This window comes from Sphaerodactylus townsendi, linkage group LG01, assembly GCF_021028975.2.
Source record: "Sphaerodactylus townsendi isolate TG3544 linkage group LG01, MPM_Stown_v2.3, whole genome shotgun sequence".
NCBI lineage: Eukaryota > Metazoa > Chordata > Lepidosauria > Squamata > Sphaerodactylidae > Sphaerodactylus > Sphaerodactylus townsendi.
In genome coordinates, this window is record NC_059425.1 from 159,987,943 (window position 1) to 160,007,642 (window position 19,700).

General features: G+C 43.1%; 1 long non-coding RNA gene across 1 annotated transcript in view; it reads left to right on the plus strand.

Annotated features, from left to right (window-relative positions):
• The window catches only part of LOC125433720, a 79,147-nt gene that overhangs the window by 34,528 nt on the left and 24,919 nt on the right, over window positions 1-19,700 (plus strand). The window contains exon 3 of the long non-coding RNA XR_007244658.1: window positions 9,662-9,805. This is a non-coding gene — a long non-coding RNA (uncharacterized LOC125433720). The remainder of the gene's footprint in view (window positions 1-9,661; window positions 9,806-19,700) is intronic.

The following is a 19,700-nucleotide window of genomic DNA, read 5'->3' on the forward strand; positions in this document are numbered from 1 at the left end:
GAATCTGCAGAATTAGCACTTGCACAGGAGATGTTTCCTTGAAGTCTGTCCTAAATTGTTGACTTGGCATTCTGATATTGGAATGTGTGTTTCTTTTCTTAACAAGGGATCCATCTTTACTATTTACACCAGCACAAATCAGTGGAACTGAAATGCTTAGGGGCTCTGAAGGGAACTGTGGCTTATCTGACACCTGCACTTCTGAGGAAAACTTGTGGTGGGAGTAGATATCAGGTTTCAACAGTTTCTTTTTAGCTGCTGATATAGGTGGGTCATGTGCTATCTTTATCACCTTGGTTATGAGCAAATGCTTTAGGACAAAACAGAAGAATAAGCTGTTGCGCAAGATAATAGGAGATGAACTGACTCAATCATTATGCAAAATCTTCAGCTTACAGGTTTTATTCTCACAAAGATCCTTTCTATCAGAAGCTCCCATCCAAAACACAACTGCTTTAGAATGAGTCCTACTGAAAACAACCAGGCTGTTTGTACTTTAAGACTCAGTCCACAATGTAAATTCACAGCATGAAGAAACCTTGTAAGTTACTTAGGGTATGAGCAGGTTGAATTCTTTTAGCTGCCTTCCAGAATCTTACTGGGGAATTTTCAGAGAAAATAATAAGACTGTTCACCTTCTGTGGTGAACAGAAATGCACTCAAATACCATATGATGTCTCAGAAGTTGTTTATTCAGAACTGTGGACCTGAACATAGATGGTGAAATGTCCAGACAAATGCATCTCCCAGTACCAGTTGCAGAGTGAACGACATGTTGGGGGAAGCTTTTGCTTCTGTTCCTCCTCTTATGGGCATTTGATTGACCACTATAGGAGGAAGGCTGTCTCTTCATAACAAAAAGGGCAATAGATCAATAATGTTACTGCTCTACAGAGAAATAGCAGTTGCTCATTTTTTAAAAAAGTCCTGTGGTGGCACAGTGGGAAATATGGCTGCTGCAAGGGGGCTGACAGAGGGAATATTATATTTCACTGTTATGGGTAAAACCTTTGAAAACGTGTATCTTGTACAAAGAGCTTGCTACAGTGCTCAGACTGCATTCATTCCAGAAGAATTCTACCAAACCAGGTTTGGCAAATATAGTATAGAGGATTGGGAAAGCCTGAAATATGGGCCATCAAAAGATGACATCATATGGATGCTCCCGCCGCCCCAGAAAAAACAAGGTGAAGAAAAACATCCATCTGGCTTCAGTGCAAAAGGTTGTGTGGAGGGAGGGGGAGCATTATGCAATTCTGAAATCTTTGGAGAATGAGTGGGATAAAAATGTGTTCAAAATAAGGACGAGCCTGGTGGTATAGATAAAAAGTGCTGGAGATGTTTTTCTAATGGGTGCTATGCGCACCAGTTAATTTTTGCTGTTGAAAAATGAGCTGGGTTTGCTGCTGCTGAATATTGATCTCTGAGGTGGGTGTAGACTTGCTGTGAGCTGATGTAATAAATTCCATATTGATGACTGTGATCAGCATCATAATAAAAAGGAAGCTCTTCCCCATCAGGTCAAGGGCTCTTTTTATTCCTTCATTCTACAGTGCAATAATTATTTTATTATTAGTTCTGTAGAGATGGTGCTAATCGTCTCAAACCTTGCAGTAGGAAAAGCAAATTGATGCTGTTTTAAAGTACCTCAGAATTGTTCCCTGGTCCTTGCAAAATCATATCTATGGACACTATGCAAAACCAAGAAGATGGAAATAGTGCCATGGCTTGAATGAGGGTGGCTAAGAGGGAATGCCATGACTAGGTTGGCGGCACTGAAGATACTGGTTTGGCAGTCTGCCATTCCTTCCCACCCAGACTCTCTTTCTTCATGGGTGGTTTTGAGTGTAGCCATGGAAGGCATAGAACTGTAGTGAAATAGCTACACACCAAAACCTACTCTGTATACGAGACTGAAAGATGTCCAAGTCTCATTTCATTCCATGGTGCTTACTCCCAGGAAAGTGTTTTCATACATAGAAACACAGAGAGGCACTTGCAGTTTTTCTGAAAAGGAGTGGATCTTGAAAACACACACACACACACACACACACACACACACACACACAACTAAAGTACAAGCAATATTCACAAGCACACACCCCAAAATATCAAATTGCAATGAAACAATGGATAGCAAATAACCAACAAGCACCAAAAAGCATTGAAAATTATTCTTGAAAAAAATCCCTGTCTTCAGAACCCCAGAACAGGTAATAATAATCCATGGAATAGTATTCTAGAGTAAAAACTTTTTCTGTGGAAAGTGCCTGACCAGAAGAGATTACAAGTGAATATATGGATGGAACCGGTTGAAGTAAACAATACCAACCTGTTTTTTTTTTTAACTGGAGAGATTTGGGAGCAAAAATGACCATAATAAAGCCAGAGCTAATGAAGCCAAAACAGTACTTACCTGAAAAAGAAATTGCTATAAAAGGATTCAGAGGGCCTCCTCATTTTAATATGCCATTAGCTAACATACAGATAACATTCAAAGACTACTTAGGGAACTGGGAAATCAGAATGTGGGGAGAAACCTGATCTCCACTTTTGACTGACAGTGATTTGGCTAGACATGTTTAACAGGTCAATGTAAAATGTTGAATAAAAAGTCTGCAACTAGGCCTGCAGCCACAGATAATTCCTCAGAGGGGGAGAGAAGTTGCAACAAAGAAGCTTAGGGAATCAAACTGGCTGATGGAGGAGAATATGCTGCCTAGTGTGCTGATTGTAGGTTTAATACAGCTAGCTAGCCAGAAAAGACCTGCTAGAAGTGTCTGCAGAATGCCGTCAGATTCATGTTTAAGGAAGGCAAGCTGAGAAAAAAGTTTGTAGCTGTTTGGGAGAGGCAAGTCCAACTGATTGTCCCACGAAAGTACAGATTGTAGTTACTATCAAATGCACATGAAAGCCCATTTGCCGATCAACTGGGAGTGGTTAGGACTAAGCATAGCTTGATTCATGCTTTTATTGACCTGAGATAGGAAGAAATGTTGCAGACATCTGCAAGGTGTGTCATGTTTGCCAAACCAAGAGTTAGAACCAAACCAAAACTGCAGCCTCTGTCCATAATAGAAGTGCCATTTACAAGAGTGAGAATCGACCTCATCAGTTCATGAGAAGAGGACACAGATACATCTTGACACTAGTTTGCTTTGCTACAAGATTTTCTGAGCAACATGGAGGCTCACACTGTAGCAAATGCCCTTCTGTCTTTTTTCTGCAGACTTCATTTTCCTAATGAGATCATAAGTGACCTTGGAATCGTACACCCAGTTGTACTCTAGCTGTGGTATAACTTCTGTTTGGACTTGCAGCCTCAGAAATTCAACACTTCTGTATTTAACTAGAAATTTACTTGAAAGTTACAATTTGCATAAATCATATAATGCACATTTGGTCAGTAAATCTAATACTTTTAGTCATGAGTTGAGAGTATACCAAACCTTGTATACCGTGGGCCTAAAGTAGGAAGATGCCACAGTGATAAGAAATTGATTTCCTTCCTGTCTTCTAAAAGAAAAAAAAATTGCAATATCTGTTTCATTATATACTTTTCATCAAAGCTTGAGGAAGCATAGGTATTGCCTTGACAGAGGAAATGTTTTCTTGGTTATTTTCTGACTTTTGCCTCTAAGATTTCTTAGCAAGTAAAGTGTTTGTGTTCCCTGAGAACCATGTATACAGAACTTCTAGCGTTTGGGGTAAACATTCTCAACAGGAGCTGATGTCACCCTTACTGGGATGAGCCAAAAAGGGGTGGAGTCTCTAGAGGCAGAAGGGGGGGGGGGCGGAGTGTGTGAATAACAGAAAGAAGCGAGGCTGCCTAACTAGGAGCTTGAAATTTAATTATAGGCTCTAAATACCTAGTTTAAAGTAACTATGGTATTTGTACGGGAACTAGTAAGGGAGGAAGATTTTTGTTCTTGTACATTTTAGAATTTATTGTTTCAGGGCTGTGGTTATCTGGGGGGAGTTCTCTTGGTACCTTCACCTTTCGGGGCCAGTGCACCAAAATTCACCTGGAGACTTCCTGGGCCACATACAAGAGAAAAGTAATGGACTTAGAGTTGGCAAACTGTGAACAGGGGGGAAAGTTAATGGTTAAACTTGAACGAGAACATGATTTTGTTGTATTACGAAGTTCTGTGTTGATATATGATCTGTTAAGTGAAAAGTAAAAAATAAAAATGGGTTATAGTTGTACGCAAGATTCATTGCAAGTTCTGCCCCACAGAACCCACAAGCTGAGGTTACACTGACACAACCAGTGAACACAGGGCTGCCAGCTGTGGCTTGGAAGATTCCTAGAGATTTGGGGGTGATGCTTGGGGAGGACAGAGTTGGGGAGGGGGAGACATTCAGTGGGGATTGATGCCAGAGAACCTACCCTCCAAAACTGCCATTTCTTCCAGCGGAAGTGATATCTGTAGCTGGAGAGTAAGTTGCAATTCCAGGAAAACTCCAGGCCCCACCTTGAAGTTTGTAACCCAGTGAATATGATATTGTAGAGTGCAAAAGTGCTGCTATATGGATGTTTTGAAGTGCTTTGGGGCAGCTGTTTATTACAATCACTTAGTGTCCTTGTGAGTCACTGTATTATATATAGTTTGCTTAAAATAGGAAATATTAGGCATCCTGCCACACTTTGAAAAAAGTCTCCTGCAGTGCAGTTCTAAGGAGAGTTACACCCTTCTGACTCCACTAAGGTCAATGAGCTTCGAAGGGTGTAACTCTGTTTAGGATTGCACTGTTAACTGCTTTCAGTATTAACTGCTAAACTTTGACAGGGAGGAAGCCTTTTGTCTTGGCGAGACGTGAGATTGCTTTATTTAGGCTCCTGAAATCCCATGCTAATAATTTTCATAGTTGTTTTCCATGTAAAAATACTGGCAGCAGTCGAAATAGTATCTGGAAGTGAACATTCAACAGGCCTAAATTCCTGCAAATAACCATTTAAACGTTTTATAAAGAGCACTGCCCCAGGAGCTGCGAGACTAGTAGAATTGAGAAAAAGATAGTTCCAGATACACTTCAGCTTCAGGGCTATACTTTGACACGAAGTTTTGATCACAAACTAATTCTGACTGCATTTTTTAAAATTCAGTTGTCTATAGCAGGCATGAGATAAATTTAAATTTGCATACATGAATATTTATGAATGTACACAAATTAACAGGGTGTTTTGGTCTTTGGGAGAAATTACTGCTCTGCTAAGGAAGCAAGTGATCTTAGCAAGAGAGATGGGAAGACAAGCTGGCTTCCTGGAAGGAATACATTTTTATTCTTTAAGTTTATTAAAGTTTAGCAAAAAAACCCCAAAGCAAGTCCCAAACCTAACCCATCCTCCAGCCATGGAAGCGGCTTCTTTGGTTTTCTGAGGATGGTGTTGAAATAAACTAGCAAAAGATGGAAAAGAATACCCATTCACTGGCTCTTCATTCTGATTAGAAAGAGAAATTAATTGGACACAGGATCGGAATGAGCACCACATCCTGTAGACATTTCACTGTTCTCCATGCAGGGAAAAATTCCCATGTAGAAGCAGCTTTCTACTTATTGCTGAAAATTTGCAGGTTTTCAATTAGCTTTGAAGTATGTCCAGTTCCTGGGCACCTAGGCAAGGTTGTGGTATATACTGACAGGCTCCTGTCATTCAATATCAGCCATGGATTCATTTGATTTTAGTTCACAACAACTGCTCTCTGTCATCTTCTCCCAGTTAGGGAACTAGGGTCCGTACCACACGGTACAAAAAAAGACATCTTGAGGATTTTGTTGTATTACCTAAAAAAAGGTATCTTGGGAAGGAATTCTGCACAGCCTTTTTCCCAAGATGTCCTTTTCCCAAGATGTCTTGTTTCTGCTGAAGATGTCTTTTTTAAAAAAAATACTTTAAAGTGCACTTTTTTCCGTTAAGGCGCCTGCAAAACGTGTAGAATGCAGAGCTCAGGAGGTATCTTATTTTTCCCGCCTGACCTTTTTGCTCTCTGATCAGTTTCACCCTCAGCTTGCACCCAATATTTTGTGTGCCACTGAAGGGATGTTCCCTGTTGCCATTTGCTGAAGATTGCACCAGGACTTTTGCTTTGTAGGCTCCGATGCTGGGCACCTGTTCAGCTCAAAAAGTACATAGTTGTGCTCAGCTTGTCCTGCTGGTTCCACGAGTATATAGTTTTCCTTTTATTATTTATTTTTGAGGAGCTATCTTCGTGGCTACACTGACACACAGAAGAGAATCTTAGCCACTTGGAGGACTGCTTTACCTCCCATCAAAAAGCATTGGGTAGACCTGCCCTGCATGGACTGACCAGTCTGTGGAGGGCAGGTCTACACAATGCTTTTCAGTGGGCATCAGACCCATCTTCCTAGCGGCTAAGATTCTCATATTCATGTCTGCATAGCTACAGAGCTCATTGAAAATATTTAAAAATAGGAAAACGATATATTTCCGGAATTGGCAGGATGAGGTGAGTCCAACTATGTACTTTTCATACTGAAAAGGCACCCAGGATCGGAGTCTGCAGAACCAAAGTCCTGGGGAATTCTTCAGCAAATGGCAACAGGGAAAATCCCTTCAACAGAACACAAAAATGTCAGGCGCAAGCTGAGAGTGAAATTGACCAGACAGCAAAATGGTCCATTGGGGAAAAGCCTGTTGTCTTCTCCAATGCCTTTGCTGTCCAGAAAACACACCAGAAGTTGTCTCTCTTTAAGACATCCCCCAAATGTCTTATTTTGGGTGTGCTGAATGAAAAGATGCTGTCACCTCTTTTTCAGACATCCCTCAGATCTCTTTTTTGTGCTGTTTAGAATAGACCTAGTTTTCATGGACTGCTTGTGTTTTTGTTGGGTTTATGGGGATTAAAGGCAATGTGCAGAATACCAGGATAGCAACCCAATCTTCTGTGCATAAGAAGAGCCTGGCAGAATCAGGCCAGTGGTAGATCATAATCTTGTTTCACACACTGGCCAGCCTGTTGCCTTGAAGGGCCAGCTAATAAGGCATAGGCCGTTTCCGCACGGCGGCGGAAACGGCGAGGTCGGCGCATTGCGCGCCGACCTGAAGACGCTGGGACCGTCCGCATGGACGGTCCTTGAAGCAGCTGGGCAGCCGGCACCGCGGAGCGCCGGCACCCAGCCGAATCGTTTCAGCCTCATTGTCAGCCGGGCGTACGCCGAGGTTTGATTTGGCCCTGTGCCTGTTTGTTTCAGGCGCAGGGCCAGAAGCGGTCCCCAGGCTCGGCGACGCGCCGGAGGCCCGGGGAGAAGGTGAGTGCCGGGTGGGGGAGGCGGCATGAAGCAGCTGCCATTCGCTCGGCAGCGGCTTCATGCCGGCGTTTCCCCAAAAAGAGCGCTGGGAAGCACTCTGGGGAAACGCCGCCTTCAGGCCGGCCGGGCGGCACAAGGGCGGCGCGGCTGCGTTGCAGCTGCGCCCCCCGTGCGAATGGCGGCCTGGAGACGGTGTTTTTACCGTCTCCAGGCCGCCATGAATTGCCCGTGCAGAAACGGCCCTAGAGATCGTCTATCCTTGAGGTTGCCTCTTAGCACTGGTATTCAGAGATTTGGTACTTTTAACTGTAGCCATGCAAACGTTACTTCCAGTCAGTTAACCCTGTTCTTGATGTTCAAGCTGAAGCCTGAAGGTATAGTGCAGTGGTGGCGAACCTATGCCACTCCAGATGTTCATGGACTACAATTCCCATCAGCCCCTGCCAGCATGGCCAATTGGCCATGCTGGCAGGGCTGATGGGAACTGTGGTCCATGAACATCTGGAGTGGCATAGGTTTGCCACCACTGGTATAGTGTAATGAGCCAGAATACCCTCCTGGATGCCAAATGATTCCATGTTTATGCCAAATTCGTCTCATAAGGATCACAGAAGTAAAATTGTCCTGGCTGATTGGACATGGAGTTCATTCTCATTAATGCCAGCTAAGAAAAGAGGCTGCTGCAAGGGATAAGTTATACTGTTCCCTTGATAGTCCTATAGTCCTTTACTGGAATATCCACTTTTCTTGGTAGACAAACCTTTTTAGATATACAACCCTCAGAGTGGCTGGTTTCTGGGAAAGGCTACTGAACTGCATGTTTAGTGTCAGTTTTGGAAGACTATTGGCTACCTGATTCTTATCAAAGACCATGAAAAGTTGGGAAGCAGCTATAGCTTAGTAGCAAAACATCTGCTTTGTATGTAGAAGGTTCCAGTTTCAATACCTGGCATCTCCTGTTTAAAAAATAACAAGTTCTAGGTGATATGAAGGACTTCTGCCAGAGACCCTGGAGAGCAGGTGCCAGTCAGCCTTCGGTAGAGCAATGGTAATTCTCCATATAAAATAGTTCCATTTGTTCATGTGGTCATACCTCCTATCACTCAAGGAAGTATGAAGGTGCTGCACCCAAAACCATATTTCAAATTTGAACCTGCACCTGTGCACCTCGGACATACCCACTCTTTATTTTTGTACTAAATAGCAAAAACCACAGGCATTGAAAACAAATGCATCAGCTCTCCCTTTTTGATCTTGCTCTTTGGTACTTCAAGTCAGCCCACTTCCGATCTCTTATTGATAGCTTCTTCTGACAATAATTAGCCAGAGGACTGGTTCACCTTGAGACTGTTTTGCTTTAGCTCTTCACAGATTCACTTCCTGTTTCTTCCTCTGCTGTACAAATTATATTTGCTTTGGGGTCAACAAATCAGGAAGTCTGACAACTCCGGGCTATTTTTGCCCTTTAGCTCCTTGTTTCCTTTTTGCCAAACCTGAGTAGTGTCTCTTCCCACAGTGAAGGCACAGCCATTTGGTTTGGTCTGTTTCTGCTGCTCCTGCTGCATGCTAGAACCAAGCTGTTGATCAGTAAAAGAGCACAGACACTTTAGCCCACAGGCAACAACATTGATTACAGCTAGTGCTGAACAACACTGCTTATTAGCACTGGAGGGAAAGTCATATTATTTGTTTGTTTATTATATTTATACCCCACCCTACCCCCAAAGGCAGCTTACAACGGCATAAAGCCTAAAACCATACATAATCGTACATAAAATTCATAAAAAGCCTAAAAATAACAATCAATAAAAACAAATAATAAAACCACTCAAAACAATCCAACTGAACACCCCAAATGGCAAGACATATTGTTTCTCCCTCGGGAGGCTCAGAGGAGAACTGCGGAAGCTCTTGCAGGGCTCTGACATCTCCTGGCAACTTGTTCCACCAGGCTGGAGTCAGGGCCGAAAAAGCCCTAGCTCAGTGGTGGCGAACCTTTGGGACTCCAGATGTTATGGACTACAATTCCCATCAGCCCCTACCAGCATGGCCAATTGGCCATGCTGGAAGGGGCTGATGGGAATTGTAGTCCATAACATCTGGAGTCCCAAAGGTTCGCCACCACTGCCCTAGCTCTTTTTGAAACCCATCTGGATATTCCTTGGGCCAGGGACCAATAAAAAGTTCCCCTTTGATGAACTGAGGGGCCTCTGAGGGCAATATGGGGAGATGCGGTCTCAAAGATATATTGTCAAGACTGTATGAATTAGCTCCATCAGGTGTTGGTTTGTAAGGTTTTCATGATGCTTCGACTTCGCAAACTTAATGACAAAATACAGTGATCCACAGCAGTATTTTGTAATCCACATGATCTACCCTCTTGCAGGAACAGAAGTTTCAAGATGGTCTCTCAAGACCTTCAGCTTTTGAGCTTTTGTCCCTGAACAAGAATAAGCGGCCAAGGACACAATCGCAAGAAGGGAGCAGCCAGCTCCAAAGGGCACTCCCAACTCTTCATCACCACAACCAGGTAGGAAATCTAGTGGACTGTGCAGGAAGGAAAACGAGGAGGAAGTTGAAGGTTACTCTAATTAAATTTAGGAGTTTAAAAATTGAATGTGGGACTCAGCAACAGCAGCACGTAATCCTCCTCCAATATTATATATTGCTAAGTTTCTACAGCCAATGTCAAGTGTGGGGAAAAAGCCAAGGGAGACCTCTTTTCCAGGTCAAAACAGACCTGAGGAGTAAAGCGACAAGAACAAAGTGAGAAACAGCAGAGGTGTAGCAAGGAGGGAAAGTGCCCAGTGCACGGGTGCGTCCTCCGCCCCCGCCACATCCCGGAACACCCCTGTCACATCCCCACCATGCCCCCAGAACACTGTTGGCACACTCCCACAGGGGCGCCTGCCCAGTGCGTTGCCTCCCCTTGGAGCTACGCCACTGAGAAACAGGTAGCCTGTCAGCCCCCTCTCAAGAACCTTCTCAACCTCGGGCAGAGATAAGGGCAGGGCCAACTGTGGCCTTGGAGTGGACATGCAAGATGCCAGGCCCAATATGGCACAGGCTTGACATTCTGCTCCCCTTAAGGCCCCCTTCCCCCTGGGCAGTCGGGATGCACTCAGTGGAAAGCTTTTATTAATCGGGGGGCTTGCACGTGTGAATGGTGGACCCATTCATTGAAACCAGGTGGTAGATTAGCCCAGGCCACTAGGTACTGGAGGCAGCCCCGGTGTAGAACCAGAACGGTGATGTAAAAATCCTGTATTTGATAATATGGCGGTGACATAGTGTCCACGGGGTAGGGGGAGGAGCGCAATGCCCGGGCCGGAGCCGGGGCAGAGGCATGGCTGGGGTGGGGTGGGTGGCATCACAGCAGGGGCTCAGGGCACATGTGGGCCCCAGATGCAGTTTCTCCTCACTCTGCCTCTGGAACATGGCCAGAGTTGACAATACTGATGCTAGTGAGGCAAGAGTCTATCCTAGTTCAAGGCAGCTTTGTGTGTTCACACTGACTCTGAATTAAACAAAACAAATGGAGGTTTTTAAATGAAAGAGAAATAAGCCTGATGTTTCAGTTTAATATTGCCCTCTCTATAGAACAGTATTCATCATATACAGTGAATACACCACAAAAGTGCCTTCCATGTGAAGTGTGAAATGTGTTCATAATATAAACATGAACATAAGAGTGCAATTGGAGATATTTGAACTTGTAGTTGGTACACTGCCATCAAACCCTCAAAGTGATGAAGCGAATTCTGGTTTAGGTGCCCAGTGGCACAGAATGGTAAGCAGTAAGTAGTTAGAGCCTGAGTTGGATCCTGATGGAAGTCAGTTTCAGGTAGCTGGATCAAGGTTGACTCAGCCCTCCATCCTTCCGAGGTTGGTAAAATGAGTACCCAGTCTAGTAAATGTCATGATGTCATCCCATGGGTCTGTAATGACCTGATGCTTGTACAGGGAACTTTATCTAATTATACTCTGGTTTCTCTTCACATTATATAAACTTTTTGCCTTTTTATCTAATTCTTAACTTTCATTTATCAATGAGAAGAAACAAAATAAAAGCTTTGCTGTCACATCCATTTCATAATGAATTCCAGAACCATGTTTTAAAAATGCATGCACAATTATATTGTCCTATTGTGCATGATTAGGAACTATTACATCTTTTTAGTTTATCTCAGCTGTGGTATTGTATGTATTTTTCAGATTTCTTATCAGCTTCCATTAAATCCTCCTCCTATACCCGAAGCCACAGGAACTGAGCCACGTATAGACTTGTTCCTCATGTAACTCCCAGGACACCACTCCCAAATATTCATGCTAATATGTTAACTAAGTAGTTCACACCCTAATTAGAAATGAAGCCTCTGTATATGATGAAGCAGCAACTTTTCTGTCCTGGTTTATGTTGATTTTTCACAGTGTCAATGTATTGAAAATGTCAGCCTGGTTCTTTTTTGGATGCCCAAACATCTGAACTGAACAGATTCAAGATAGACAAAAGGAAGTATTTTACTCAATGAGTAAATTGTGGAATTCATGATCAGTTGATATAGTGATGGCTATGAGCACAGATGACAATCAGCTTCCAAAGAGGATTAGAAAGATTCCTGGAGGATAGGTCTACCAGCTGCTGCTAGCCACGATGACTAGATTACATGTCCACTGCTGGATAGCAGTGCTGGGAGGTGTTATAAGGGCATAGTCCTGGCCTCTATGCAGTGTTTGCTGGCCCCCCCAGAGCAGCTGGTTTGTCACTGTGTGAAACAGGATGCTGAATTAGGTGGACCAGTGGTCTGGTCCAGCAGGGCTCTTCTTGTATCTTCAACATTGTGAGCACAAGGTAGGCTACCTTGAAGGGACTTGGCTACCTTTCTGAAACAAAGAAGATGCGACTCTGACTTCTGTTTATAGGCTCTTTACCTCTATCAAGAAGTTAACAGCAGTCCTGCGATCCTGAGCCCATGCACCACAACAGCCTCTTTCCTCCTGCCCTGCCTCCCTTTTATCCCTCTCAGAACATGTCCTCCCTCCTGGTACAACCTGCTAGTGGCTGGCAAGCTGTCTGTTGAGCTCTGCTGGCCTGGGACTGGGTCTTCAATTTTCCTGGTCCTCTTTCGTGATTGCAGCCTGGCTGGGGCTGTGTTGGCTTCCCTCTCTGCTGCAGAGAACTGCTGATTGCAGCTTGGCAAGGACTGTGCTGCCTCCACTCTGTTATCTGGAACTATAGAGGTCTTCTGTTGCTGCTTAGATCCTCCTGCCACTTATCTGCAGTTCCTCCCAGCTTCAGGCTTCCTGGAGGTCCCTGCTCCTTTGGTAAATTCAGAGACATAGCTGCTGGTTATGGGGTGCTCCAGGGCCCCTGGGAGGGCATTTGTGACAAGGAGGGGGATGGAACAGGCTAATGGGTGCTGGAAGGCAGCCCTTTCCCTAGACAAATATACTATATTATGTCTTCAACATACTATATTCAATTAAATTTTGTTCATATTGCATCAATGACTTGTTTGCATTGTCCTGCACCAAGGATAGGTGGGATTTGGTTTGGGATTTGGTTAGTTTATTTTGGAGTGTACATCACCAATCAAACGGGCAACATCCTCACCATCACTCAGGCCAAGGTAAATGTGCCATTTTACTGTATGGGTAGTTTAGTGTGCTTTGCAAGCTTACAGATCCATTGGATACGGAGAGTCCTTGGTATAGAATAGAACATAAAACTCACTGTTCTTCTTCTTTAATAGGAAAGAAAACAAGGATTATACAATGGCAATGACTTTAAAACTCACTTAAAATTGCAATGGGCTGCACAAGATTTGGCTGCTATGGTGCTGTGAGCAAAATATAACCCTGAGAAATGGAATGGAATCTAGTACAGACGTCTGTAGAAATCCTTACAAGCATGAACATTGATTTCAGTGGTAGCAGAATTAGCAGCCCCTCCCCATGCCACAGACTTCAGTGCTATATTTGAGGAGCCAGTGTGGTGTAGTGGTTAAGAGCAGGTGGATTCTAATCTGGAGAACCGGGTTTGATTTCCCCACTCCTCCATCTGAGTGGCGGAGGCTTATCTGGTGAACCAGATGTGTTTCCGCACTCCTACATTCCTGCTGTCACAGTTCTTTGGAATTCTCTCAGCCACACCTACCTCACAAGGGGAGAGAAAGGGAAAGGAGTTTGTAAGCCACCTTGAGCCTCCTTACAGGAGAGAATGGTGGGGTATAAATCCAAACTACTACTACTACTACTACTACTACTACTACTACTACTACTACTACTACTACTACTACTACTACTACTACTCTAGATACACTTGCCTAGGAGTAAGCCTACTTGAACAAAGTGAGATTTTACTTCTAAGTAAACACATCTAGGATGGCACTGACAATCTGATCATTATAATGTTCATACACTTGGATTCAAAGGAACACTTTATTCACTTTAACCTAGAACTGAATCCACCTTTTCTTGAAGAGATATACATTTTGCACAAAACACATGTTTGATGTTTGACACTTTCTCATGTTAAAAACACACTCATAAACTTCTCAGTGCCCTTATTTGTGCAGAATGGAGAGATGGTTTAACGTTATCTGAATCCATTGTGATGTGCTGATGTCAGGTAGCTAATGAGTTTCCTACACACTGCAGTATATCCTCTGCTACAATTTCCCATGGAAGTGATGATTCATAGGTATTGCAGCTGATCTTACAGAGATCTCTCAGAGTCTTTGTTCTAAATTTTATGGAACAATAAAATATTTATTCCTGCCAAAAGGCAATTACATTTTCATTCCGTCTGTATCATTTGATGTGTCACTGCAAGTATACATAGCACAAGGCAGTCGTATGTAAAAGGATGCATCATTTATCTAATCAATCACACTTCTGTGCTGTTCACTGTTCATGTTTTGTGTTTGCCGCAGTGCCTAATTTTGAGAAACTTTCTCTTCATCTTATGACTGCACTTCTCTTGTTTTGGAAGAGCAAAGGACAGTAGAAAGTCCAAATATATGATGCTGTAGATATACAAGAGAAGTGTAGCCACAGAAGAAGAAAGGAGTTGAAATAGATCAGCAGCCTGGAATGGGGGCACGTATAGTTTAATAATAGCAGTCATTTGCCATCTGAGAGGAGGAGAAGAAGAAGAAGAAGAAGAAGAAGAAGAAGAAGAAGAAGAAGAAGAAGAAGAAGAAGAAGAAGAAGAAGAAGAAGAAGAAGAAGAAGAAGAAGAAGAAGAAGAAGAAGAAGAAGAAGAAGAAGAAGAAGAAAGTTTGGATTTATATCCCCCTTTCTCTCCTGTAAGGAGACCCTCCTTTCCCTTCCCCCCCAACAAACACCCTGTGAGGTGGGTGGGGCTGCAGAGCTCCAAAGAGTTGTGATTCGCCCAAGGTCACCCAGCTGGCGTGCGGTGGAACGCACAGGCTAATCTAGTTCCCCAGATAAGCCTCCACAGCTCAAGTGGCAGAGCAGGGAATCAAACCTGGTTCTCCAGATTAGAGTGCACCTGCTCTTAACCACTATGCCACTGCTGCTCCCAAGGAGATCATGGGTGCAAAAAGACCCCTGCATGTATACGCCTCATTCTCCTTTGCGCAAAAGAGAAACAAGAGAGAAGCTGCTGCAGTTGTTTAAATCTTGGCAAGGAAAAGGGAGAAGTGAGATAATAATTTTAAGTTAGTTACATGACTGTGCAAAATGCACCCACTCAGCACCCAAAGTGTTTTCAGAGCACATGCAGCACACTTTCAGTGCAATTGTTCTGTTCCCCAAGTAAAACAATCTAAAGGTGCCCTGTTCTTGGGTGGAACAGAGTGGGAGACACACAAGCAAGGTGTAACTGTTCAAAAACAAGGTTTATTACTTAGAAAAATTGAGACCCTCACTCTTCCCAGGGTCTGACTAAGATAAGGTACTTGCTTGACTAGAACAGTTTGAAGCTGTAGACCTTTGTTCTTTCTTTGACTGCTTCCAAGAAAGTCAACTTTGTCTGTGCTTCTCTTGGTTCCTTGAGTGTCCTTTAACTGGATTCAACTTTCTGTACATCCTAACTTTATGCTATCTCTATACACCTTAGACGTAACAGATATTGCAGCCTTCCAACTACCCTTGGCACCTTAGACTGACTGACTGAGCTAAACAGGGGGATTACTGGATAATAACAGGAAGACTGCCTCTAGGGAAATTTCTTAAAGGGACAGGGGCTAACTAAAATAACTAAAACCTTAGAAGACTACACAAGGAACTAAACCCATTGTAACTATAGGGATAACTGATGCTTAATAAGAAAATAACAATAGCGTCTCTGGGGGCATAACAGCAGTCCTAAAAAGAATTACAGCCTTCTAAATTGATAGACTTCAGTGGGTTTAGATATAACTATGCTGAGGTTTGTACTGTTAATTCTTTTCTTTCAGTACTTTGAAAGATGTCTGTAGTGGGGCAACTTCTAGGAAACAGCTGCCTCACTCACAGGATTATGCTTGGTTGGCAATCTCCCAACATTTTTTGACTGACTGTAGCATACCATGGAAGCCATTATGTGATTGGCTTGAACAACCATTTTATGGGAGTGCCCATTCTCTATTCCCAAAATTCGAAAGGTGCACTGAGATTGGGGAGCCCTGATTTAGGTCTTTCAAGGGAACCAACAGTTCTTAGATTTCATTGCATTTTCAAAGAGGTCACATTTTGTGAGAAATTTGAGTTTTTGTCAACAGATTTGAACAAAATGAGGACTGGCTCCAAGATGTCCTGGGAAGGAGTTCCAGGCATAAAGGATGTCAAGTAAAAAGCAGATGGAATCATTTTAAAAGAAGTGGTAGAACTGGAAAGGGAATTGGACTTGTGGAGAGAAGACAGAAGAAAGGGAGTTGAAATTCTACCTTAAGATTTTACAACAACAAAACAAAACACCCCACTCACAGTGACTCAAGACTGGTGATGCAGCTCTCATGAGTCTTTGTATCTCTTATGCATGCTTTGACATTTCTCTTTGGTTTGATGGCAGTAATCCTACACTGGAAGTGCCTTGACTTGTTGCTGAGATTATGTTCTGCCCAAATTGCATCTGCCATTGAATATTCATGGCTTGTCATGTGCAGTGCTTTTCAAGTGAATATTGCTGTCCAGTGTATTCTTGAACAGCAGGAATCCTCTGGGTTGATTTGTTTTGATTTCTTACTGTTTATTTCTTCTCTATTGATTTGCCATCTGCATATACAGAAGTGGGTAGAGATACATGTGGGAGGGGCAAGCATATCACGCACTTCTATATAGATTACACATAATTAAAACTGACATAATGCATTATTGAAGGCAGTCCATGGACAAGATGTGTAATTTCAACCTCAAGAGGACTCCTCTATTCTTTTGCCAGTACATTGGAAAGTCCTTATCTAGTGACAACAAATGTAACGCCTTTGAGCAGAGGGTATGTAGGGCAAGGGGGGAAGCGCCCAGTGCACTGGTGCCAGGCCCTCTGCCCCTACCATGCCTCCCATCTGCCCCTCATCCCAGAACACCCCTGCACTGCCCTGGAATGCCCCTGGAATGCCCCCACCATGTCCCCAAGGGGCTCGAAAAGTACCGCTTCCAGTCCCCTTGGAGCTACGCCTCTGCTCTTGAGTCCCCAAAGGACAGGTTCAAAGTCTAGGGCAGTGATGGCGAACCTTTTTGAGACCGTGCCCAAATTGCAACCCAAACCCCACTTATTTATTGCAAAGTGCCAACCCGGCAATTTAACCTGAATGCTGAGGTGTTCTTGTAGTTTAGGAAAAAAAACGGGTTGGCTCCTCTTTCCTCCACTCCCACCTCGGCCTAGCAGGCCAGGGCCTCTGCTCTCTTAGCCTCCCAGCAAGTCCCAAGGACAAGTACCTCTCTAGCATCATTGCCTCCTCTCAACCCCTCACTCTCGGGCAGCAGCCACCCAGAGCACAGGCACCGGGTCTCGGGCCAGCCAAGCCTCCCTCCCTGCTCACCACTGTAGTGCTCCAGTGTCCCAGGCCGGCCTAGATGTGTGTGGGGTGTGTGTGTGTGTGATTTTCTGCCCCCCCCCCCCCACATGATCTAACTCTGTGTAAAAGCGCGCGGCTCACAGAGAGGGGTTCTCCGAAAGTGCTGCACCTCTGGCACTCTGCAGCTACAGGTTCGCCATCACTGGTCTAGGGTAATTCTAATAAACTCAAAAATATAAATACCCATTTATTAAAAATACAACAGAAAGCATTTTAGAAAATGTTTCCCAAAAAAGATTAACACTGGGACCTCAACTCAATCCATTGTATCTCATAAAAAGAGAGATTCTTCACAGTCCTTTGCAAAAGGTACAGATAGCACTGTGTGTTCTTCTTTTTTGAGACCACACGCCTGGAGCAGAGTCCCCTTACCCAAAAACCTTCTTGCCATAGTGCAGGAACTCTTCTTGGAAAGACACTGGATGAGTCTTCCAGCTATGATTGTTGCCCTAGGGAGCAGCTCCTTTTCCTTTGGCAAGACAAGGTGGAAGCAGCTCTGTGCTAGGGTGCTTTCAGCACGGGTTGTTGAAGAGTGCGTAGCAATGGCAAATACTGCTTTTTCCTCTTCCCAGTCACTGCTGCTCTGAAGAAGGGTTTCCTCAGCTCTGAAGGCTGAAGATACTCACAGCCTCTTCCATAGCCAGCAAGTTTGTTGTTTCTCGTTCAGTCTTTTTTCTAGATCCAAAGCTTGTAAAACAAGCTTTGTTCTTCAAAGAAGACTACGTTTGGTGCTCCTCAATCAATTCTGTCCATCTCAACTCTTAGCAAATTAAACTGTTTAAGTTCAATTAGATCAGTAAATTCTGCCAGTAAACCACCCTCAAAACAAAAAGTTAAATGGTCTGAAAACTTAAGAAATAAACTTACTATTAGATTGCAATCTCACTCAGCAATCAATTTCAAGTCCAAAATTGAGATGTCAAATTCTGCCTCTCAATCTGTTAGAGCCTATGAAAAACTCATACAGTATTTACAGACAGATTTAATGTATGAACTCGAGCCCCAAGTGTTAAACACAGCTTTCTCTGGTTTAGTAGGCCTTCCAGTGGTTTGACAACCAATGCATAAACAAGAAAGCTGGAATTCACAGAATTTATATCAGTCCTATAGGAAAACAGGTGCCTGCCAACTTCCATCAAATTACTACCAACTAAAAAAGTAATGCACATTTCTTTTGAACTGCAAAAAACATCAATATATGTGCCAATCATGGACTCTATTACTAAACGCCCCCCTTAATAAAGATTCTAAAACGTTTTGGCAAATTATGAAGGGGTCTCTATCTTCTCAATCTAAAGCTTAAAGTTGTAAATATTTCTCACCTACAGTTTGGGGAGCCCCATTTAGATCTATTTTTGTGGAGGAGAATATTCACAATGCATTGATCTGATCTCTCCTTCTAGGATGCTGCTTCATTGAACTCCTCCGTTCCAGCATTACGTGGAGTCCAGTGTTGAAGGAAGAGGCATATGAATCTCGATCATGCAGCTAAAATGGGCAAGCGCATTTGGTAATGATTTCATACCAGCTGAATTATTGAAAACAAATATGCATTGGTGGGCACCTTTGATTGCTGCACTTTTTACTACAATAAATGCCTCTGGCAGATTTCCAAATAGTAAGGGCTCTCCTTACAATCTGGAGAATTATGGCCCTATAAGCCTTCTTTCCATTTTGGGAAAGTTATATCCCTGTTATTTACACAATAAATTAGTAGCCTATTTAAATGAGAAATCTATCATCCCTGAAGTACAAGTCACATTTAGAGCAAAATGCTCCACAATAGAAGATCATTGCTTGGTACTGACACATCTCACTGAAAAATATTTAAAGCAGCTATAGGGCAGATTATTCGTGGCATTCATGGATTTGAAATCAGCCTTTGATTCTATTACATAATGAAGCAGACTTTGGGAAAAAACTGATGCCATTTTTTTGAATGATACAAAGATTATTTGGGTCACTCATATAAAGGGTCTGTACACTGACAGTCAAATAAGGGTAAGAAATGATACCCATGGGCTACTCTCTAAGGAAATTCCAATGCTCAAACAGTATAAGGCAAGGCTGTATCTTAGCTCCAACTCTTTTTAACATTTATGTAAATGACCTTGAACATTTTCTACAAGACACAAATGGCCATTTACCTAAAATTGGTAAAGAAAATTACCAGTTCTCCTATATGCTGATGATACAATTCTTTTATCCCACTCTAGACCAGAGCTAAGGCATCAATTAAAATTATTTGCAGGTTATTGTCAGTTAAATTGCCTTGAAATAAATTATAGGAAATCTAAAATGATGGTCTTTGAGAAGAAATTTGCATCTAGGAGATGGTCTATTAATGGCCAAATCTTGGAACAGATTAGGACTTTTTCATATCTAGGAGTAAATTTTCAT